Genomic DNA, 17,388 nt, shown 5'->3' with positions numbered 1-17,388 from the left:
TAGAGAAAGAGAGAGAGAGAGAGAGAGAGAGAGAGAGAGGGGGGAGAGGAAGGGAGAGATAAAAATGACACGTTTGCCATTTTAATGCGCCAGACAAACGTTGCCGGTTACGTTCGCTGCAATCGCGAAAAAGTTCGCGAATTAACGCGATTATACGCACAAATAAAGAATGCACGTCATTGCTAAAAGCATCGTTTGGAGCGCTCGGCTGCTCGGAAAATCAGCTTTCAAACCGACAGGACGGCCGAAGCGCGCCAAAGCGGAAGCGAGCGAAGCCCAAGCGCGCGCGCACAGGACGAATGCAATTATGTACGATGCGGGGGGAGGGGAAACGCGGGCGCGTTCGTGTTTATAATTTTCTTTGAGGCGGCAAATTCCATTCGCGTAGCTTCCGCTTTGAATGCGCCGCGACGACGCATGCATTTAAACGAGGTAGTTAATCTTTATTCGGCGTTTTTGCGAACGGATTAAATCGGCTGAAAAGCCGCAAAAATGCCGGCTGGAAAGGAGCTCGCGGCGAGAGCGAGTTGCATTTTGCATCCGAAGAAAACGTCCGGGATCGGACGTGGAACTGAAGACCGGGAAGATCACGAAAGTGCAAAACACTCCTCTCACTCGGCGATTCCGCAGGCAGATTCCACGCGGACCGATTCATAAGTCGGCCCTTGGATTAATTAATTAATTAATTAGCAAAGCCGTGCTTTTAAGAAAAGAACGCGCACACTTTTAAACCCTCGAGGATTTCTTTGACCACTCGGTGATGTTTATTTAATAGCGAGTATGAATGGTAATTCAAATTAATGTAACTGCGTGAAAAATTTTAATTATAATCTCTCTTTTAAAACTTCCAGAATAATTATCGCGTACTGGTTGTAATTCAATTTAATTTAACTTAATCGCCTCGTAATGGTAGCGTAATGAAATTAAATGCAAATTGGTGAAGCTTCGCAGGAGGCTCTTTAATGAATTTATTTTATAAAACGTATAGAGGTTGTATATATGTATCTCGAGCCTGTTATAAATTTGATAACGCCGTTGAAAATGATATTAATTGGGAGGATTGTTTACTACGAAAAACAGCGTAAGATAATTTTAAAAAGTTATATTTAAATATGCGTACACATGTATATATGCACGTCTTATTGACATTTATTTTCGGAAATGTAATTTATACTCTTGTTAAATTATATCGCTTTATTATTAATACAATCATTTAAATCAGTTACAATTATGAGCGAGAATATTGATTATTTTATTTGACAGAATTTAGTTCTCATTTATTTACATGTTTATAATAGTAATAATAAATCCACTTGTTAATCTGGCCTGGTTTAAGAAATTAAAGTTACATTCTCTCGCAAATATTTTAATATTTTAATAAAATGAAACAACATGCAAATGCAATTTATTAATTTTTTTATCTTGTGTACAATAACACGTATTGTACACATATTAATAGAATAGGAATTAAGTGTTTACAAAATTTAACTAAACTTTATTTGTCTTGCTTTAGGATGTCTACTTAATTGCATTTATAAATGCGTAACTAAATGTTTAACTCAACATAAATTAATGAGGTTTTTCCGGAGAACATGTTAAAATAAATCTCATTCTACAATTTCGAGCGCGTATATACTTTTGCGCTATAAATTATTTTATTACTCAACAATAAAAAAAAAAAGCGCCACGGGCCGGTCTCGAGAAGAACAGTAATTAACTTAATGGATTTTCGAGAAACGCGGGGCAAATTGCGACGTGGCGAGGGTAACGTAACATTACCGGAGTGATTTCGAGGGAGCTGAAGAAGTCATATTTCATGCAACTCGCCCCCGACACCTTCTGACTGCATATCGATAGTCCATTCGGCGATGTCTCGCGTGATTAGAAAACTTCGATTGCCAGATTACGCGGAGCGGCGAGATTTACGGAGTCTACCGGGTGGTCGTATTGATACTGACACGTCGGGAAACTTAAAGTCCGTGTCAAGCGTGCAGCCGCCGTTACCATCGTACCCCAACTTTCCGGAGCGGTCGTGAATACTTCTTTTCCCTCGTTAAACACGGGGGGTTGCTTTCTCGTTCGAAGATCGCCGTAGAAGATTCGCGTTTTCGCCCCGTCGTTGACGAAACAACAAAGCCGATTTCAGAATTTTCAGGTGTACTCTCTGTTTTCCCTCTGTGTGCGATTGCCTCGTGCCATAGTTGCGGCGTACACATACGACTTCTGTATTGAATTACACAGTACAGTGGAACCTCCATTAATCGAACCTCCATTATCCGAATATTCTATTATCTGAACGCTCTGCCATTCGAGTACGTCCTATTACACGAACAAAATATTTCCTTATTATTTCGTACATTGTTTACTTTGTAAAGATGAAGAGAGGTGCACCCTTATTTCACAGGGCATTCGTGGCGTTGGATAAAGAGCTGGAGGCACAAAGATAATGTAATTTTATGCAGCTAAATGTATTAAATAGATTGTGATTTAGGAGAGAGAGAGAGAGAGAGAGAGAGAGAGAGAGAAAGAGAGAGAAAGAGAGATACACGAATTTATAAATAATTTATATCAATTCTGTTGATCTCTTTCTAAAATAAATCAAATCTTTTGTTAGAGAAAAGTAATTGTTTTATTATAGGAAAATTCGCTTATCTGTGAATACTTATGTTCCGTTATTAATTTGAATAATGGAAGTTCCATATCGCGATTATGTATATGTACAATCATAATTATGGTCTCATGCGCAAATGTTCATATGACTTATTGTAAGATAGATACGATATGTGCAAACACTTTCCCACAAAGCATAAAGATAAATATCTGAAGTTAATATCTTTTATAACTTAAAAGGCACAAAGACAGGAGCTTTAAAGAAAATTTGCAATCGCGATAAAACAATTATTTTTATAATAAAGTAATTATTTTTATCATAAAGGTTTTATTGGGTAAGGTTTTATTATGTAATATATATAGTGTAATAATGTGCATTATATTTATATATACATATATTAATTTATTGTAATTCCCCATTATACTAAATTATATATAAATTGCCATTGCCCGCAATTTAATGGGACTTTGTTAAAGAGAAAATTGTATTCTGTATAAATGTTCGTCATAATGAAACTATTACGCTGTAATATAACAATGGGTACAACAGAATAAATCTGTGTTTTAAATAAGAAATCAAATAAGAAAAAATATTAAAATTGCAAAATATAATTATTTCTACGTCGAATCAATTATCAATTGAAAACAGACAATAGCTCGAATTACAGATCGTCAAAAACAAATCGATCAAATTTTATGGAAAAAATTCTAATTTGCTATTTTTCGCGTTCAATCGTTGCATTGAATACGATAAATTAAAGGCATTGTTTGCCCTTTTTATATTCGGAACTCGTTAATAATGAGAAATATAATAACATACATAATAATCGAATAGATCCCGACGGTCATCATCGAAACCCCTAAAGTGCAACTCGTTGTACAACTCGCAATGTAACCGCCGAAATGCGTTCCCAGCAGAGCACTCGCTTCGGCTATGCGTTTCGCACGAAAGTAATGCCCGTTCGGCATTGCGATTTACTACTCGGAACAATGATATGCAAATGCAGTCCCGATGGTGATTCTTATTTCTGATTTATCAAAGAAGCGAGGTAAAAGACGTGGTTTATCAGAATTTTTTAGAATACGTGTGCTGTTCACTTAGAGCTGTACATTTTTTTCAAAATATATAACAATCGCATTGACAAAACAAATTGTTGTTATGCATATTGCATAATAATATATTTCATCTACTTTTTTTGTGCAAAACTTTCACGAGTTCTCCTTTTATTGCTGTAAGTTTCTTTTTTATTATGTACACTACTTAAAAATCTAGAAAAGCTTGTTTCAGTGAAAAATAAGTAGAAGAAATTTTACGCTTGTATAAATAATTATGTAAATGCACTGGAAAACATAAAAATTTTTTATAAATTTTATTTATAAAACAAAATGATATAAAAGAGAGAAAATTGTCCGAAATAATATTTATTTTTAAAGTTATAGTAAGTTAAGTTTAGAAAGTATTGTTAAAATGTAGATATCTTATAAAGGATGTGCTGAATTTAGTCTTACAATTAAAAGTGGTATTTTAATTTTGGACATAGTCACTGTTTGTCTATAAAAATGACTAATTGAAAATATGGAATATCAACAGAATATCGTGAATTCTTATAGACTGTGCTAAATATATAGACGTGTATTTATACATATAAGACTGTTAGATACATTGTTGGACGTAATCGAGCATATTGTTTATTTAAAAAAGACATACATGTTTCTTAATGTATTGATATATTATATCTAATATTAGATAAAAATATTTTAGTTCATAATAGTATTTTTTGTTTATTTATAAATAGGAATTATGAAGGATGAGACAAGATATATTTATCAATATCTAATGTTAAGTTTTTTTTTTAATAAAATTGAGATTCTAATATTTGAAAATAATATCGGCATTCATATTTGCGCACTTTATCACGATATCGAAAATATCTTGTGATAAACAAATCAATTACGTTGATATCAATTACGTTGATATTTTTATATAAATATATAACATATTTTTATACATATTTCGGGATTCAAACATAAAAAAGAGATTTCGATGATTGTTCCTAAAGCGAACGGCACTATCATTTTCTTTCTCTCTCTTTCTCACTCTCACTATTTGCTGAGATTTGTTGCCAGTTTGCTATCCATCGTAGATGTAGGTTTTCCGCTTGGCTTGGCGTTGATTTTAAACGAGTATAGATATTTACGCAGGACACGCTCTCCAACCTGCGACAAATAATCTCCCTCTCTCTCTCCCTGAAACACAGTACTCTCGGAGACAACCCAAGCGAGTAACCCGCGCACTTGACTTACCTTCCCTCCTAGCAACGCGTAAAACAGCCTTTACGACGAGCGCGTACAAACATCGTTCTCGCCCTCTTCGTGGATAACGCCACGGCGGTTCGTCATTGTCCCTTAAAGGAGCCGCGTGCGCAGCTCGTTAAGGACAAAATTCTCCGGCTTATCACCGCTACGAGTGGGAGGGGAGGAGGGAAGGGAGTTTAACTAATTAACCGAGGAAAGGACAGGCCTCGCGGGTATTTTGCTGTAATTAGCGACGAAATGCACGCCCGTAATGACATTTGCGAAGGAACATCCACTTTCTTTCCCTCCTCCTCGCACTCTTCGCGTGCTGCTTTCTTATTCTGCTGCTTGCAATTTTCAAAAGTCACATCGCAGTCGCTCCTCTCTGCTTTTTCACCAGTGGAACGATCGTAGTGAAAATAATGGAAACAATTAACGATCGTACATCGCGAAATTAAGATTTTTCTCGCACGGAAAAATAAACATTATCGCGTAAGCATTATTGCTTATAAGCAACTGAAATGTTTTTCACGCTTTTAAGATAATATTTTTTTTAAATGCATTTAAAAAAAATGGAATTTTGCATATGCCGTGAATTTTCCAAGTGTATAACATTAACAATTGCTTATCTTGCTTTAAAAATGTAGGAAATTTTGTGAAATTTATTTGTGATCTTTACGGACAGCTTACATTAGCTTTCCTCTTTCTTACATTAGCTTTCCTCTTTCTCTTACAAAATTAAGCAGTATTTCGTTGCTTCTTTGTAATTATTTTCTTAATTGACTGATACTAAATGTGTTTAGTAATTACTAACTTCACAAAATAATAATTTCTAGTACTTACGAATATCTCAAAAATATAAAATATATTCATTAAAAAATGTTGTTTTCTGACTGCCAGAACTATTAAGTGTGTAAAATTATCAATTTTATCAAAAATATTTTATCTTTGGAATTACAGAAGTTGAATTAAGCAATTATTATTCAAGCACTCGAATTATTGTTTTAATTTCTTATCCTGTTTTCTTTTTTGCAATTATAGACTTCAGAATTTCAAGATAAATTGACTGATATTGATCGATAGATTTTTTTCGCAAAGTCATTTCTGTAGAAACCAAATCCAATTTCCGTTCATCAATTTTTCCGCGACTTTCATAATTTTCACCATTTTAATCTCCAACATTCTATAAATATTTGACACTGCTTGATCAAAGGACATCGCTAAAAATGAAGCTCCCGACGTTGTTTATGCTCGTCGATAATTTCCGGCGACGGCGACGCGCGACTGCGTAAATTGCGTGCGTGCATGAGCTGGTGAGTTCACGCAATTCAGGCGAAATGTTATATTTGTCATTAAAGCGTTAATACGCATATATGCCCGCGATGCGACACGATGCGAGCGTTACGCCAGCGAATGAGCCATTGATCGGGGTGCGATCGATACCGAAACTCGATATTATCGCGTGATTTAATTGTGCCGCCGCGTAATTATCTCGACGACAACAATAACAATAACAGCAGGGTGCGAAAAGTTTGGTAATTTGCGCGTTGTCGCATCGGCGATAATACAGAAAATATCCTCAAAGCGACGCGTAGAATTGGAGAATATCGCGTTTCTCGATAATCTCGATCATTTTTCTCGTGATAAACGATGTGAACTATAGTCTTTTTTTTTTCTTGTCTTTTTTTCCTCTTTTTTTTTGTTTTTTTCAAGAAAAAGCACATCCATCCGAGTCGACCATGACGGAGCAATCTACGACCGGCTTTCAATTTTGTAGTTATTCCTCGAAAAATTGAGCATGCAGGGCCGACGGGAAAATAATTTCAACGCGAAACTACTTTCTCATACTTTTTCAACTAGAGAATTTTCTTATTTATACATTAATAGCCATACTTTGTTATTGCTGGAGATACACCGGATGATTTGTCGTAAAATAATTTCAATTTGTTCAGATTTGAAAACTGACGAAAGATATTAACTCTCCCGATGTCAATTTTTTTCTCGATATCAGTGTAGGAAAAAAAAGAAATTTCATCCTACGTTATTTCGCTTCTTCTATATGAACTGCTTCACATTGCTGTGCACGCGAAATCCTGAATAGTTTTTGATATACGCTGCAACACATTTTATCGCGGAATGTCAGACACATCGCAGACGCCTAGATAGTTGCGGATAGTCCGATGGGAGGATCTACGAAGGATCTACAAATGGGGTCACCGAGAAGTTCGAGTGTTGGACTAGAAATTTGTGGGGCGAGCCGGGGATTATGCGACGATAATTTTTCGAGCGGGTCGCACGGGGAGTACGAAATCAAAGGGTAGTAAAGTCGCGAGCGATTCGCGGAATAAGTCGGGGAACGAGGCGAATTGGTAACGAAACCGCGGAGGAGAGGGGAGAAGGGGGGAGGAGGAGAAGTATGCATTATTCACGCGCGGGCCCCAAAGTGTTTGTATTTTAAAGTGACGCGCGTGCATTAATATTGCATAACGCGAAAGTAGCTCGATGCATCGCGCAAAGTCGATCCGAATTCCGAACTTTGCTGTAACATCGATATTATTCCTTGCTTACTAATGCGACCCGCCTAGGGACTCCCGTTGGATAATACAAAGTGATGGAAAATTAAATGATGAACTTTCTAGTCGAGCGAGACACATTTTAAACTTCTTATCCTCTCGCCTCGTGGGAGTTCTCGACCTGGGATTTCGTGCCGATATGATAACCGCTTCGATTTAAGACGTGTATGTCCGCGTCGCGAAAATTCACACCGTTGGCGGCGTGATTGCTTCTGAAGAAGTCATGTCATCAAATCTCGTAATAACTTGAAGGATACGAACAGACGAGCGCGCGAGGCGCAGGTAAATCTTATTACATTGCGAAGGAAAAGAGAATTACTCTACGATGTTATATTATACGTGTATAATATACACGTATATTAAATATAATAAAATCTATAACGTTTCAAACTATATATACCTCTCCACGCGAAAGTCTACATGATCTCACGTTCGGTATCTTATAACGAGCTTTGAGTAGAATCCGGAAATGAGTCGTTTAACGATATTCGATAAGAATTAACCGTCGTGACTCGAGTTGAATGTCGGCAAGTTTCGGTCGAACGGGCATTCTCCGAGCGGAAGCGGACTTAATATTTAAAAATAGCGCGCAATTTAGCGGAAGCGTGCCGGCGCGGCTCGATTGGCCCGCCGAGATTTTGGTAGGGCCAGGCGATCGGAAGGCAACCATGGTGCGGGTACGTGATTGGCTGATTGGCTGGCCGATTTCTAAGTCCGGGCACGCCACGCAACGCGACTCTAACTCAACAACGAGAACGCTCGCCTCCTGACTAGAATTTTTTCCATGTAATTACGTACGCTCACCCGCCCCCTATGGACCACCCAACTAAATTCTAACCCTATCGATTCGACCCTCGGCGACCCCGAATATTTTTTACGTTGTATCGCAGAGTCCACTGCAAGGTAGACGTGTAGAATATATATTGCCTCTTTTGCGAAAGTCCTAACGATGAATCTGAAAATATCTGTCGCTTCATCTCCTTGGGATAAACGTAAATAAATTGATAAATAAATAAATGTGTATATATGTGTGTGTGTGTGTGTGTGTGTGTGTGTGTGTGTGTGTGTGTGTGTGTGTGTTGTTTTAGTGCATAAAGAAATCACATTAATTTGTAAATGTATTTTATTAAATTTATATTAAATTCATGTTCATATTAAAATCAGTACATGTAATATGTTACAAGTAACATATTACGAGTACATGAAATATGTTGGTTTTTAATTAACAAATTACATTACTTTATCGATGTTAATATTTTTCAAGACAATTCACTTTAAATAAGATAATTAATTAAGATTTTTTTTTCAAAATAAAAAAAGAGAGTTTCCGGACGGAGCATAAAACGTGGGTAATAGCATTAATCATATAATGATGATTGACTTTATTTCGTTGTATTTAAATTTTTTATGGACCATTCAGAAAATAAAATATGTTGGCTCTTATATGGAAATCAATGAATATTTGCCGATAACGAGGTCTCTATATCCTCACGATATTTCTTTTAATAAATGCTATCATCTGTCACTTACAATCATTTAAATCAAACATCTTTCGACTTATACCGTGTTAAGTTTTACTCACGCGTCTATCTTATTACTTCTACTGAAAGATAACAAGAGCGAGAGAGAGTGGGGTGCGACCCTCGCGAGTGTCGGGTCACCAGGGGGTTGGCCGGCGCAGCGGCACGCGTGTAAATTCGCGGATCACCCTGCGTGCAGCATCCTGACTGCCCTGGAATGCGAGGGGAGGTGGCGACCGAGAGGGGAGGGGGTGTGGAGGTGGCTACAAATTGCATCCATTACTCTTGCAGCCGCGCACCGCTTCCCCAATCCTCCGCTCCGGCATCGTGGCCGCGCGGGGCGCGCGCTCCTCGCTACGAACGGCGGCGTCCGACTATTGTGTATGAAATGATTATGGTGGTGCGGTATGAGGTCGCGGGGTCGCGCGAAGCCGTACGTCACTTAGATTGGCCCGTTGGCAGTTACAAAAGGCGAGAGGCGCGCGCGGACGACGCGATTATGCGCTACGGCGCGCGTCGATGTCGGAAGCTGGAGCGCGTTCTCTTTCGCGGGACGCTGTCCCGCGACGCTGTCGTCGCGAGAACGCATGAATTTATGACCACGCTCACATTTTCGCGTTATTCTTGCCGAAGTAGGATTAGATAGAGCGGCATCTGTGTTGCCTGCAACAATGGAAAACATCGTGTGCGATTTTCAACGTTGAAGTGAAGTTGACGGCGAGTCTCGTTGCTTTCTTTAACGTCGCATAGGACGATCGTGTCAATGAAATATTGCACTCCCAGTCTCTCTCTTTTCATGTTTCGTATAACGTACAACTGCGCGCCGCGACAAGGAAAATCTTTTTGTCCGCACCGCGGTATTTAAATAATTTACCGGGAATGGAGGCCATGTGAATTAAAATTTATTCAGCGGATGGTAAAATGGATAATTTAAGGTTTTAATTCTGGACTAAGTAACATATATAAGTTATATACGTATCAGAGATACGTTTTTACATTAAATTTATTTTTACAGTAAATTTATTTTTTAAGAAATAATTAGACTCATTGTCAGAGTAATCAAACATTAGTGTAAATAATAAAGTGAAACTGACGTTTCCTCTGGCAAGTTTTTATTTATTTAATTCTGAAAGAAGAAAGTAAACCAGTATAATTTTTGTTTTTTTCGGAAAGAATTGCTTTTTTTGACAATACACAGACACAACGCGAATGAAGAGAAGTAAAATATTTTCGGACTATACTGTGTATGAATTCTTTAAAAAGTTGGAACTAAATCCGAAAATTTTCCTGACCCTCCGCTTCCTAAATTCGCTGATTTTTTATCTTTTCTAAACTTTTAAAACTGATTGACACACAATGATTCTTTCACATTTTACACATGAAACAACAAATATATGAAAATATAAGATTTTAATTTTAATTGATTAAAACTTTTCATGAATAATTAGTCCTGTACAAAAGAGAAATACAATATGAATTTTTATATAAATTATTTGCACTAATTTATTTACAATATGCAGTTGTTTTCTATATACCAATTTAATAATAATAATATTTTAATAATCGATTAATGAAATATAATCAATTTCTCATTAAAACATATATTTTAAATTTCTATTTATTGAGATACTTTTCTTATTCCTAGTAACGAGACATCTTACGATTCTAATCAATTAATATAGATGAATAAATTATAATAAGATATTTGAATTAAAGTGCTGTAATTACATGCAAAAAAGATGCACGATACATCGCAATCGTGCGGTACAAACGCTATAATTAGGGCGCCATCCCTTACGCGATACAGCGGTACAGCGCCATTGAGAGCGGCCGGCGCATTCAAGCTCGCCGTATTGAACGCCGGCCACATTTCGAGCCGGCATTTCAACAGAAATACGGAGTCCTTTTACATTGCATCGCGCCTGTCCGAGCACTACCGTCCGGTCAATCCGTCTGCGGACGTCGCGACGCCCTCCCTGCTCACCCCCTCCCCCCCGCCTCCTCCCCCTTCCCCCGGGAAAGGAAGGGAGGCACGGCTGAAGGCTCGCACAAAGCCGGGCTTGCTTAATAAGTGCCTATCCCTTTTTCGCGTTTCAGAGCTCGCTCTTCTCTACGCCGCGTACGGGGTAAACAAAAGAACTTCTGCCGACAAAGGGCCCGTCAAGATTAGCCCCCGCGGGCCCTTTCGCGGCAACCAGCGCGAATTCGCGGATTCCTCTTTTTCGACCGTGGGGATTAGCAGGATTAAAAGAGAGAACCCGACTAACGTCATCGCCGACACTGTTATTTATCAGTTCTTTCATTAGGATGTAAAGAAAAATCGTCGCGGTCGCGTATGGTCGAAATGCTAATCATCTCATCTATCGCTTTAATTACCACTTTACTTACCACACGCGATTCAGTTATTAGTTTTATGCATCGTTGCTATGCTATTCTACATTTCGAAAGTCCTCTAAAATTCAAAGAGAAATCATGAGAAAATTATAACTCGACCAACTCGAGCTCGTAAGAAAGAGGAAAATAGAGATATAACAGCGGAATGTAACGAAACATTGTTTAATGGACAAGAAATATATAAAAAGGATATTTTCTATGAGGAGCTAGAACATATTGCAGCGGGAACGTTATGAAGAGACGGAGAGAAATGAAATGTTGGAAAGATGGAAAGTAATCGTAAAAAGTTGAGAAAGGGGGAAATATGGAAGGTATAAACGGTAAAGAATGGAAAAAATGGTAATGCTTACAGGAAAAATGTTAGTTCTGCGACGCTAATGATGAATACACGTCAGAAAGAAATAAGGATAGGAAGCAATTTTTACTCGCGCGTTCCCTAATACCCGCGTGTGTGGGAACAACGCGGCGGCAATGAGACGAGACTATGAGAATTATCCGCATGAAATTGAAATACGTCGGAAAAAATTATTCCCCGCGGTAATTCCATTAACCCCCTTGAGGGAGAGAGAGAGAGAGAGAGAGAGAGAGAGAGAGAGAGAGAGAGAGAGAGAGAGAGAGAGAGAGAGAGAGAGAGAGAAAGTTAAATAGCATGAAAAGGAGTAAAATATTTGCCGGATAATTTATGCGACGGCCTCAAAGTCGACCACGACAAACGATCCATCTCGGATTAGAGAGCTCGGGGAAGACACCCCCGGTAGTGCCACGCGCTTGTTTCGCTCTACGGCGAAGCAGCAAGTTTTAACTGCGGCTATAAATAACGTGGCGCAATTAAAGGGCCCGACCCCGGCAAAGAGTGTAGCGAAACGATGGAAATGATGTCGTGTCGCGGGCTAATAGCGTAATGCGTGCATGTCGAGTCTAGCCGGGCCGAGTCGAGCCGGGCGAGTCGCACTGGCTGGTACGAAACTCACCCGGGCGCGCTTTTAACGGCCGAACTTGTAACCGCGCGTGTACACGGTGATAACTTCCGCCATCCTGCGTTTCTGCGAGCGTGGTATAGGATCAGCCCGACTCGCTTCAACTGTCGACCGATTTTTTATTTTGCTTAATTGGCTTGATATACCTATGCACTGTGGGATATTCGCACATATATCAAAGTTAGCTTCTTCCCTTTCACTCCGATGACGTTAAAGTGAAAAGTAAAATCAATCTGAGCCATTGTTCTTTCCAACTGGTAAACATTGTCAAAAATGAGAAACGAATTAAGGCTCGATTAACTGCTCCAATATGTAGTTAGGATAAATATCGCGGAATATTCTTAGAATAATAATTTTAAAATATATCACAGTATTTCAATTTTGATAGAATTATTGAATTACGTTGTGTAAATAATGTTTACGTAAAATTTAGCAAATTCGAAGAATTCATGCTGATGCAAGTAGATTAGTTTTTAAATAAAAAAAGAAATTAGACATAATATTAGATATAATGTATCAAGTTATAAAATTTTTGATATTTATATATGACAATAATCGAAACAAATATTAATCACTTTACTATATAAAATAATGAAAAATTATCAGATTATGTTAAGAAGCATATATAAATTGATAAGCATAGATTAGATATTCGCCACGCGATTAGGTATTTTGCGAAATTTATCGGCTTCGTGTATTTCCATAATGAAATTATCGTTCCGATACGATTGGATATCGAAATATGCCCGGTCAAGCCCACATGCAACATTAATTACTCGATCTGCAAGATCATAAATAAATTGATGAATTAACAATTTGGCCTTGTGATTAACGGCTCGCGGTTATAAAATTAATAGGCCATATTATCAGCGATTTTCACAGTCTATCAATTATTCTTGACATTACTGAATAATGAAATAATCATTGTCATAATAACGCACTAAATTAATAAATTAATTCCTTTGCTTGCAATTTAACATAAAATGCAATATTTTTTATTATAAATGCCCGAATTGTAAACAAATTTCCATTAAATGCGTAAATTCCCAGCATTCTTTAAACGTATTTAAATATACAAGTAGAATATTTTAATTTATTGCACTCTTGCACTTGAGTAATTAATTATTTTAATTTTGTATATTAAATGAGAAATTGTTTTTCTATATTTAATACTGATTTTATTAAAAGAACAATTAAAGGTATAAATTATCATTATGAAATGATAATGAAATTTATTATATGTAACAATATGTAGCACGAATTATATAAGTTACATGATATCAAAATATGTTTGTTATTATTACGTATATTATAAATTTAATATATAATTAACATATACAAATTGTATATTATATATATATATATATATATATTAAAATATTCTTTTTAAGCAAGTTGCCATTATTCTTTCTATGATGTATTTTTATTTCATTTTTCTATAATTAATATCGAAGCTGTCATTACCTGTCGTAAGCTTTAAATTTTCAATATCAAATCTCTTTGCAGCATTAATTTTCAAATTGCACATCTGCTAAAGCAAAATCTGCTTAAAATTAAATACTTGAAATTAGATAAGGATTAAAATTTTGCAATTTGTGCACCTAAAACATAATTCAGTTATTTATTTTGGATTACTCAGAATATGGAAAATGTATCAGCGTTTCGTTTAAATTTTATTTAAATGATTAATAGGACGACAAAGTTCTTTAGAAGGTGCTGGAACGCTTCGATAAATAATGCATGGAGCGACATGATACAGAATAAAATATAAAAATTAGCTCTTTTCAGTTACAGCCGAAAATACGACAAATAAAAATTTTGTGTTCCGATGTTATGTACATCAAGTCGCTAAATTATTCAACTGCACGTGTCACCACACGCTTAAAAGTCTCAAAGTAAAACGGACTGTTATTACACTTGAGAAAAATCTACTTCGGATGGATGAGAAAACTCGAGTCAAGTAGAACAATCGAATGGATTGCATTGTCGCCGAGTGTATTAACGCCAGGGGGATCGTTAATATGAAACGCGGGAGCACGTGAAAACACACCGCGAAAAATCCGCGAGCGGCGGGGCGACGTCCGCCGTGACGTCGCGACGCTGTCGGCGACGAAACGTCACGGACAATGCTCGTTTTATTACGAAGTTCGGCGACGGAGAAACGGCCGATTATTATTCGCCTCGCGTTGTCATATTCCATTAGCGTCGCTGCCTGTTACAGACTCCGCTCAGCTTCGCTCGCGCTCGCGCTCGCGTTCGCTCTCGCTCGCGCTCTTGCATTCGCTGTCGCTCGCTCAACCGCCGAGCGGTTAGTTCGAGGAACAATTCACAACGCGATATAGGAATCACCCTTCAACCGCGTGCTGGAGATGACATCGATACTCGACTTCCCCCCCCTCTCTCTCTCTCCCCCTCTCTCTCTCTCTCTCTCTCTCTCTCTCTCTCTCTCTCTCTCTCTCTCTCTCTCTTACACTCTTCCTCCTGTTCTCTTCTATGTATCTCTCTTTCTCGTTTTGTGTGCTCTCTCTTTCTCTCACTCCTCTTCTCCTTCTCTCGCGCGTTACTGCATCCGCGTACACCCGCGTATCGACTAAACTTCGCGGCAACGCCGACGCCCGCAACGATTAGCTGCGTCGCGGTGGCGAATGTCGGGAGTTTCGTTCCGCCGCGCTGCATTTTAACCCCTTGACGCTCGGATTTTCTCTTCCGCCGCGCGTAGAAGTAGATTACCAATAAATCAATCCGCGCGAGCGTTTCGATCCGCGGGAAATCAAATCGAGAAAAACAATTGGCAAAAGCGATTGCCGCATTTTGCCGATCGCCCGCAGTGTTCTGTGCGACGAACGATTGCACAGCTTCATTGCATTATAAACGGAGAGGGCGAATTCACACTTCGCACTTGAATTTTCCTTTGGTCTCTCTCCCACGTTCACATGTGAACGAATTATTGGATCAATTGAATATTTAGAATATTACTTATAAAAAATTATGCAGATACAAGCTTCGAAAATATTGTATGATATTGTATGAATTACTATATTTTTACAAAACTATAGAAAAGTATTATAGTTTTATGGTCATTTTTTCCAATTACTATTAATTTTCTTTATCTAAGCAGAATCAATAAAATAATATGATTTTAAAGACAACATATGAGAAATGCAGCTATATGAAACAAATTTCGGTGTTTGCGTAAAATCAAAGATCGATTTTGCTCTTCAAGAAATCTTATCCAGCGTCTTCAGTGGCGTCTTCGTGAAATATTCTCACCTCCTCTTTCTCTAATAAATCAGACCCTCCTCCTTCTCTTCCTCTTCAAAGTGCAACAAACATCTACCAAATCATCAATTTTCGGACGGCCTCATGAAATGCTCGCGGGCCAACGTGTAAACAATTTGCGCAAGTAGCCGCGATAATGGAGGAGCAGAAGGATGAGAGGGATGAGGATAAGGTACAGGGCGGTGGTGCTGAGAGAGGGGATGTTTGGTTAGCTCACACAAAGGACGAAGCGCACCGCTGCGCACACAACGGAATCAGCCCGCTACTCTAACAAGGAACATTCACAAACCACCCCTCTGTAAGGGGTTGGAATGGCGAAGGGAGAGTGGTAGGGGAGCTGCTACAGGACCTCAACGGTTTGCGGAACGTCCGGAAGTTAGCGACACGGATACGAGCAAACGTCTTGCAGGAGCAGCGGGCGTAATAGAAAATGTTTTCGAGATGAAGTGATTTTTATAACGGAAAAGAGTATGTTCCTGAATTTATGATTATGTTTTCTTTTTCTAAACTTTATTCAAAAGAACGTTATTCAAAGAATAAGTTTTGATTTCAAAACAGAAAGTAAAGAAATTCAACTATATGCGCGTCTCTATTTAAATTGTTTTAACATTTTGGCTTCTAATTTCTAATGCGAGAAGAAATTGACGATTAAATTTGTGTAATCTTCTTTTTTTCTTCTCTTCGATATTGATTTTTTAATTAATTTATAATTACGAATAATTGCCGCCTATTTTCCTGTTTAATGTTTACTCTTTTCCACTTTTTCTATCTATCTTTATCTACCTCTTTCCACTGCAAAAATAAAAAAACAATTCCATCGAACACTGAAGAACTGTTCCTTTTCTTTTATATTAGTTTTCCTTTGCCCTGTCACTTTTTCCGCTTTCTCTGCCTTCTTTCCTCTTTTTACTTTTTTTTTTCCTTTGCCTCCCCTCTCTTGACACTTCCTTATCGGTTCAGGCGTTCCATCTTCTTGCCTCCGGCAGGTATCACTATCTCCGTTCCATGACATGCTATTTCTTCCTCTCTTCTGATATCTTTAAACATCCTTGATTTCAGAAATGCACAACATATCGGCCATTCTTCGTGCGGTTAACGTTTATTACGCGATCGTTTGACTAAGTCAGCCATGAGTTATTCCAATTCTTTGCCTCTCTCATGCCGGGCGAATTGTACATGTGCGTGATCCGCGATTCTTAATGAGCTCTGCACATTGCGTTCGCGACTTACGATCAGCGTATCCATCACGCCGCCGACATCCGAGGAGAGAGTTATTGTGCGTACGCGCGATTGTAAGTCGTCGTCGGCGCGGAACAGCGCGCGCGGATCAATATCGTTACACACCTGTTGCGCGACTTTTGAATCACTCTGTACGATGAATACGGCGACTGTCTGAGTTACCACCGTGGCGAAAACAAGAAGAATGCGAAATTCTTGTCGCTTGATCGCCCGGCGCGCGGCGTCGCGGCGCATTCATTATCAATCTCGCTAGCGGACCGGCTCAAAGGCAGCGAAATTAATAACTGTTTGCGGAAACGCTGAGCGGAAACTTGGCGCTTCGCTCCCTCCTCCTCTTCATCGCCGTCTTCGTTTTATTAATCCGCGTAAGCCCCGGGTAGACTGCGGAGCGGCGCAGCGCAGCGATGAGCGCGCATTTTGCGCTTGCATCATGGCTCGAGCCGTGCGTGTCCATGAGTCGATATCCGCGGTCCATTTATTGTTATGCGATTCATTTATTTT

General features: G+C 38.5%; 2 protein-coding genes across 4 annotated transcripts in view; one reads left to right on the top strand and one right to left on the bottom strand.

Moving 5' to 3' along the window:
• The window catches only part of LOC105432177 (uncharacterized), a 337,430-nt gene that overhangs the window by 128,394 nt on the left and 191,648 nt on the right, over positions 1 to 17,388 (bottom strand). The window lies entirely within an intron of this gene.
• The window catches only part of LOC105432174 (uncharacterized), a 158,300-nt gene that overhangs the window by 102,014 nt on the left and 38,898 nt on the right, over positions 1 to 17,388 (top strand). The window lies entirely within an intron of this gene.

Source organism: Pogonomyrmex barbatus, unplaced genomic scaffold, assembly GCF_055798465.1.
Source record: "Pogonomyrmex barbatus isolate J1 unplaced genomic scaffold, ASM5579846v1 scaffold7, whole genome shotgun sequence".
Taxonomy (NCBI): domain Eukaryota; kingdom Metazoa; phylum Arthropoda; class Insecta; order Hymenoptera; family Formicidae; genus Pogonomyrmex; species Pogonomyrmex barbatus.
The sequence above is the reverse complement of the archived record's forward strand: the minus strand, read 5'-3'. Positions and strand labels throughout refer to the sequence as shown.